Genomic DNA, 6,903 nt, shown 5'->3' with positions numbered 1-6,903 from the left:
AGGACAAAATAATTTTGAGAGAACAGAAGGATGAAGAGAACAGGAGGGGGCACAAAATTACTCTGCCCAAGGATGATTTCCAGAAATGACATTCAAGTCACAAAAATACAAAATAAGTGTTACTGTATGGCATTGGTCAAATATCCATTAGCTCAAAGGTACCTCATCCTAACAGCAGTAAGAGGTGAGACCTTCCACTTACAGACAGAATGTAACCCCAGCCTCACTGAAATAAAGGAACAATCAAAATCTGTTCTTTCAAACAGGCTACCAGGGTAGGTCTAAAATGTAGCATTTCAAGGGTTATATGTTGAAAATATCCTTTGGGAAGATAATTTTTCCCCAGAAAGAATTTTTTCCTACCCATTGCTTCAGTTCATTTTCACCACCTTCTTATCCATTTGATGACAAAAGCAGGTTTTAGTTGCTTTTCCAGAGCAGTTAGCTGCTGTCAACTTCACATGGTGGTAGGTATGGCCAAAGCAAGCCAACTGCTCACAAAAGGTATGAAAACAACACGAGTGTGGGGAGGAAAGGGGCACTAGAGGTGGTTGGGAGATCAAATCCAGTAGACACATGCATGTGACTAGCTGTCATGACAAGCATTCTCCTCAGAGCAAACAGATTTACTCATCTTGCTACACCTGATCACAACTGCAGTGTGTGAATGTGGATGGGTATAGAGTTTTTTTTGTGTGTGGACACAGAAGAGAACACACTGCAGTATAAAAACCTGTAAAATTAACCATTTACATATAAACTCCTCTCACTTCACCCCTTCTCTGGCCACCAGCTGTAGAAGCTCACTGGTTACATTGCCAGTAGCTTTTTTAATGCATTTTTCCAGGTTTTCTGCAACAAGAACCAGCCTCGTTTCCAAAGGCTGAAGGAAAAATGAAGCTGTCCCGAATTGCATGTTGTGTCTCTCCGAATAACTGTGGTTCCAGAAGTTGGACAATAATCCTCTGATTATGCTTCTGAACTCTTGCTTAATTACTGGGGATTTTCTGCCAGCTACCCATCCACTTACAGTCCTTAGGCACAATCAAAACATGTTTGCTCTAGGGAAAAAGAAACATTTCAGTGCAATCAAGCGCATCTGGTGTAACTAATCTGGGTTAATCACAGCAATGTGAGGGACACAGAATATGCATTATAGACATGAAAAAGGAACAATTTTCAACATGCTTTTCGAACTGCACGATAATTTCCCTTAATTATTAATTCTAACACAAAATGATTAAATGCATTCGTTTTTTGCAAGTCTTAGTATTTCTGTCACCTTTACACTTTGAGAACCGACTCAGGAATGTGAAAAAAAGCTGAATGTGCAGAACTCTCACATACACTAATCAGCTGCTTAACAGAAAAACGAGCCCATCATCCACATTCCTACTCAGACTTGAGGGCAGTAAATACATTTTCCTGACTATTTTGGTGTCCAGCCTGGGAAGACATTCCATTCTTCTATTCCAACAGAAAGCATCTCCTTTTTATGCGACTGTCCTGGTTTCATTTAAAATGATGCTTAATTTAAAACTAGCCAGAGCATGATCACTGTGTTTTCAAGAATTCAATGTGAATGAGTTAAGAAATATCAGCAATCTTCTGTTTGGCCTTCAGTCCAGTAGCATGAAGCATATTTGTTGCTGCAGAGACTTGGGTGGGTTTTTTCTTCTTTTTTTTTTTCCTTTTTCTTTTTAAATTTTATTCATTTTTAAAATTTTTTATTTTTAATACTTCGCCTGAAAACTAGACTAATAAAAACAGAATAGTAAAATACTCTGGAACAGTAAAATTTTTGCTGTTCTTGACATCCATGAGCAAAACAGTAATATCCTGTGAAAATAACATAGTGCTTTAAAAAGGTGCAATATACCTGTATAGCTAAACTGGTTTGCCTAGTATAAAACTAACTATATACAAGCTTGAAAGCCTGGGAGTTCAAGATTTTAAAACTTTAAAATCCCATCAAAGAGATTGAAAAGACAGATTTATGGCAATCACTACAGCATAAGGAAGGTGCACCAGGAATCCTTCAAAATTCCAAAGGTTAAAGAAGTTAAGTGCTGGGTTCAGATCAGAAGGGTTCATTAGAGTAACCACAATGGAGCACATGCAGGGGCAGGAAGGAAGGAAAACTTCACGAGAATCTCCTTTATGGCAATACAGGGACGGGGATGGAGCCAGGGGAAGTCTTCAGTGAGTGAAGTTTTCCTTTTGTCAGCATGAATTTTAATTCTGCATTATAGTTTGTATTTTTGGTCTTCTCATCATTATGAACTTCATATTGCTGGAGTCTTCTGGCTTTTAGTCCATTCCTTTCTGAGTGCAGCCTGTCAGGCCTCTCAGTACCTGTGAGACTGATGAGATTGGTGGTACTGAGAGCTCTGCTGAGACGATGTGGAGTAGCCCATTGTACTCTGGGACTGAGAAGATCCCTGAATGTTGCTTTGGTAACTCAGGCGTGAGCTGGAGTGCTGCAGGAAAAAAAAAGAGAGGAGGGATCAGGGGAATGAAAATCAGCCTGTAAGGACTATGCAGCTCAGGAAACTTAACCTCTCTGAAGCTCATTAGAACAAGACTGTTGGAGAAACTGACTAAACAGTGCTACAATTGAAGGTCCTATAAAACAAGTAATCTTTCAGATCTGCAATCAGCCTTAACACAGCACACAAAATACACAAGGTCAGTAGCAGACACCTAGAAATACAACATGTATGCAGTCATTTTCTGAAGGAAAAATACACAAGACACAAGAGAGAGCAGACTGCCTTTTAAAATTTATCCATTTCTTAAACTTAAATCTATCGTTATTGTAAATGCTATTGACCTAAAATCAAACTGCTGAGGCCACAAACACTCAAGATCTGTAATAGCAAATATTATAGAGAAACATTTTACTCTTTTCTGAGAAAAAGATAACAGTGACCTAAGAGTTACTCAGTTTAATGAAAAATTGTCCAGTAAGATAAAATAATATAATTTTAGGTGAGTCTTTCAACCCGCAGCCTTATCTGCTAGAAACAAGGACAAGTATTTAAAGATGGGCATGTGTATGTGCAATAACCTAATATTCATTTTCCTGGATGTTTTTCTTTCCCCCTCCAGAGTTTGGGACACAGTGGACTGCAACATCAGCAAGACAAATTCACGGATCACTTGTGACCTCCAACCTGCTGAATTTGCCCATCCATTCCCTGTCCAGAATTAATGATGAGCTGCCCAATAATGTAAGCTGCAAAATCACTTGGCACAAGAAGAACTACTCAATGGATAGGAGACTCTCCAGGAAGGTAAACCCCATCCCAATCCACTTTGAAGGAGAGTCTACAGAATAACCAGCCCCAAACTATTTGCAGTTAGCAAACCATTTTGTTTCCAGTCAAGTGAACTGCAGGGCCAGGCAGTCATTCAATAAGAGTTCTGTTCACTGTCTAGTTGGTGGTTCTGTTTGGCTATGTCCAAGGGTCATCAACAAACCTCTGGCCAACAGCAATCACCTAGGAAAGGTGTTAAGAACCTACAGTCTGATTAAGTATCAGCACTATGAGTTCCAGAAAGCCTCTGGAGAAGTTTGAGTTCTGAATGGAAATCCCATGGAAACACTGGGTCTGCAAAAACACCACATCCTCCACAGACCAAGAATCTGCTCAGTGAAGGCAATAACTTAGTGGTCTCATCTAAACATTGGACCCGAAGCAGGAGAGCTGTGAAAGCCTGCTGACAACTTTTCAACTGGATGATGGAAGAGCAGGAACCTGAAGTTCAGGCAGTGTAAACCACTTCTGCCCTTTGTTTCTGTGCATAGCTTTATAATTTTAATTTGACACAAATTGTAAAACATACTAAGTCCTAAAAACATCACATAACTTTTTCTGTGTTCTGTCCAACACAGGAATATGATGGCTGCTTCCCACGGTGAAGCACAGTGAGGGAGGTCCAATCTTGCAGACCTGTATATCTCAATACAATATCAATATAACTAATAGATGTATAGAGCAATTTCACTTGTTTTAAGAGACAATTTTGGAGATGACAGCTCAGCACACTGGCTTTGGAAGAGATGTCTCCCAGTGGCACACATGCTGCTAATAACCAGATGAGGCTTGGCTCGCATCATTAGATTGTTAAGAGAGTGTCTGAAACCTGAAATTAATCTCAAAATTCTGGGAGTTTTTTTCAAGTTCTAACAGAAAAGAGAAAGAATTGTGATAAATGCTATGATTTTACAGGAGCTTATTCTGGATGAAAAGCATCAGCTCACCATACTGAGCAGAACACCCAAGGTCACAAGAAATGCTCAGGAAGATTCAACAAGGAATCTGCACTGTCATTTGTGGAAGCAACATATATTGAGGTTGGTGAACTACAAAAAGACTTCAACAGAGACTTTAGATCACAAGCTAAATGAAACTCAAAGCAAAGGGAATCTTCTTCCTACTTCTGAATAAGATATAATGGAGTAAAATTAAGGCCATAAGACTACAAGAAAGCATTCGCTTGCCCATGCTTATTTGTGTTCCACAGAAGAGAATTTAACACAGTCAGACTTGGACAAATTGCAGACATTCCTTTCTGGAACATGTGCTGGTTTGAGCTGAAGTAGAGTTAACTTTCTTCACAGAGGCTAGTATGAGGCTATGTTTGGGTTTTGTGCAGAACACAGAGTTGATAATGCAGAGATGTTTTTGTTATTGCTGAGCAGAGTTTACACAGAGTCAAGGCCTTTACTGCTTTCCATACTGCCACGCTGGCAAGGAAGTTGGGGGTGCATGGGAGATTGGGAGGAGACACAGCTGGGACAGGTGACTCAGACTGACCAAAGGGATATTCCATACCATATGACATCATGCTCAGTATATAAGGTGGGAGGAAGAAGGAGGAAGGGGGGACATCTGGAGTGATGGTGTTTGTCTTCCCAAGGAACCGTTACGCGTGATGGGCCCTGCTCTCCTGGAGATGGCTAAACACCTCCTGTCTTCAGGAAGCAGTGAATTAATTCATTGGTTCGCTATGCTTGTGTGTGCAGCTTTTGCTTTCTCTATTAAACTGTCTTTATCTCAACCCATGAGTTTTTGTAGCTTTTACCCTTTTAATTCTCTCCGCCATCCCGTTGGTGGGGGAGTGAGTGAGAGGCTGTGTGGTTCTTGGCTGCTGCTGGGGTTAAACCACGACAAACAGAAGACAGCCAGCTAGAATGTAAGGGCAGATAGCCAAACACAAGTGTAAAAATGGATAATCAGACCGTACAACCTAGTGAGTGATGTAAAGGAAACACATAGATCATGATTTTGGTGCATGTGCTGTTGAAGTTTAGAAGAAAAGCATCAGAGAGGGGAAAAAAAAAAAAAAACTATCTGAAAAAAACCAAACATATTTAGACTGCTAGCAACTTGTAAGGGGAATATTTGCCAAAACTTCAGAGACCTGGATAAGAATTCTATAATGGATATCATCAAATGCAGCACACCAGTCCTCAAAGTACAGACCAAAACAGACCAGCCATAAATTATGTGTAGTCAGACAGATGTAGTGATCTGTCTAGGCCTCAAGCCTGTCTGGAACTTTTCAACAAAGTAACCTAGTTTTCTTGACCCTTAAATTGCCCTCAATGCCTTCACCATCATTTGTAATTAAGAGAGTCAAAGAAAAATGGGAGAAAAATGCCTGGCACTGAGAAATCAATTGTCTGTGGAGAAGGTCTGGAGGGTTAAGTCAAGGCAACTCCAGAGCTGGGTGTTGTAAAAGCTACTTATTTTAAGTTTAAAGCAGCCTGAAAAGGCCATTCTCCAAGGTGGGATTCTCTCAAAGGCTAGTGTGCTGGTTTAGCTCTCAAAGGCTAGTGTGCTGGCTAGCAGACAGAATCCCTAGCATCATTTTAAATCTACCTTTAACATCTACCTTTTTCTTACTCTGCTTTCAACTCCTTACTGTTCCAGCAAGTATAAACTCAGAAGTACTGAAGATCCTGGTAAGTTCAATGCTTTCTGTATTTAGTGCAAGTCACTTTTTCAGTGGAAAATATAATGCCAGTAAGCAAAGACAAGTATGGAAATCCAAGAATAATTCAGTGATACTGCTTTTACTTATGTTACTGTACTGGAAAACATGAAATCTATCCAACTCTGGCCACATTAGCAAGAGAAAAACAGATGCATGTCTTTGCTCCCTACTTTGGCATGAATCACACAAGTGAACCAAAACATCATTCCTGTGCTAACATACATTTTTCTCTTTAACATTTGAAGTAGACATGTATTAGCATAAACTACAAAACCACTTCATACATGTGATAATATGAGGTAAAATGAAGCAGGAATCAAATGAGAGAGCCTAGTTCTAACTTTGCTTCTGCTTCTCAGGATCTTCTTAGATCTGCGTCTCGTGCAGGATTGAATATTGCCAAGACTCGAGTATCCTGAACTTGATACAACACAGCATTTACATCCACTGGCTTCAGTAAGATTACTCTCGAAGTTAAGCAAATATTTTTTATGCTTTCCTAGAGTGCACTAGTCCTCAACATTTTACAGGGTGCAGCAGATACAACTCAAACTGGCATTCTATCGAAAATTACTGAACACAGAACAAAACCTTTTGACTTAAACCCCACGTTTTAATCTAACATATCACAGCATGCCTGCTCAGGTTACATGAAAAACTCATTAAAACACAACCTGTTCTTGCAGCGGGGAAGGGGGAAAACAACATTTTGGCCTTACAGCATCAAAAGCAGCAAAATATCAAGAGGTACCTGATAATCTGAAGGCATGACAGGCCCGCCTGAGTTAGTGCCTGAAGGCCCTATGCGTGGTTTCTTGTTGGGAGGCACCTGGTTGAGGCTGGAGTCCTGGCTGTGCTGCAGTCCTGCCCCGGTCGCCGCTGTCCCCGCCGCGGCCG

The 6,903-nt window shown here is 40.4% G+C and overlaps 1 long non-coding RNA gene across 1 annotated transcript; it reads right to left on the bottom strand.

Moving 5' to 3' along the window:
• Nucleotides 1-1,724: 1,724 nt before the first annotated feature.
• On the bottom strand, nucleotides 1,725-6,901 carry LOC103802846. Its single transcript, XR_624753.1, has 2 exons — nucleotides 6,758-6,901; nucleotides 1,725-2,480 (listed from the first exon to the last, which is right to left on the bottom strand). It is a non-coding gene; the product is annotated as an uncharacterized LOC103802846 (long non-coding RNA).
• Between the last annotated feature and the right edge of the window lie 2 nt (nucleotides 6,902-6,903).

Source organism: Acanthisitta chloris, unplaced genomic scaffold, assembly GCF_000695815.1.
Source record: "Acanthisitta chloris isolate BGI_N310 unplaced genomic scaffold, ASM69581v1 scaffold19675, whole genome shotgun sequence".
NCBI classification, from domain to species: domain Eukaryota; kingdom Metazoa; phylum Chordata; class Aves; order Passeriformes; family Acanthisittidae; genus Acanthisitta; species Acanthisitta chloris.
Note: the sequence above shows the minus strand (reverse complement) of the source record. Positions and strands in the feature narration are given on the sequence as shown.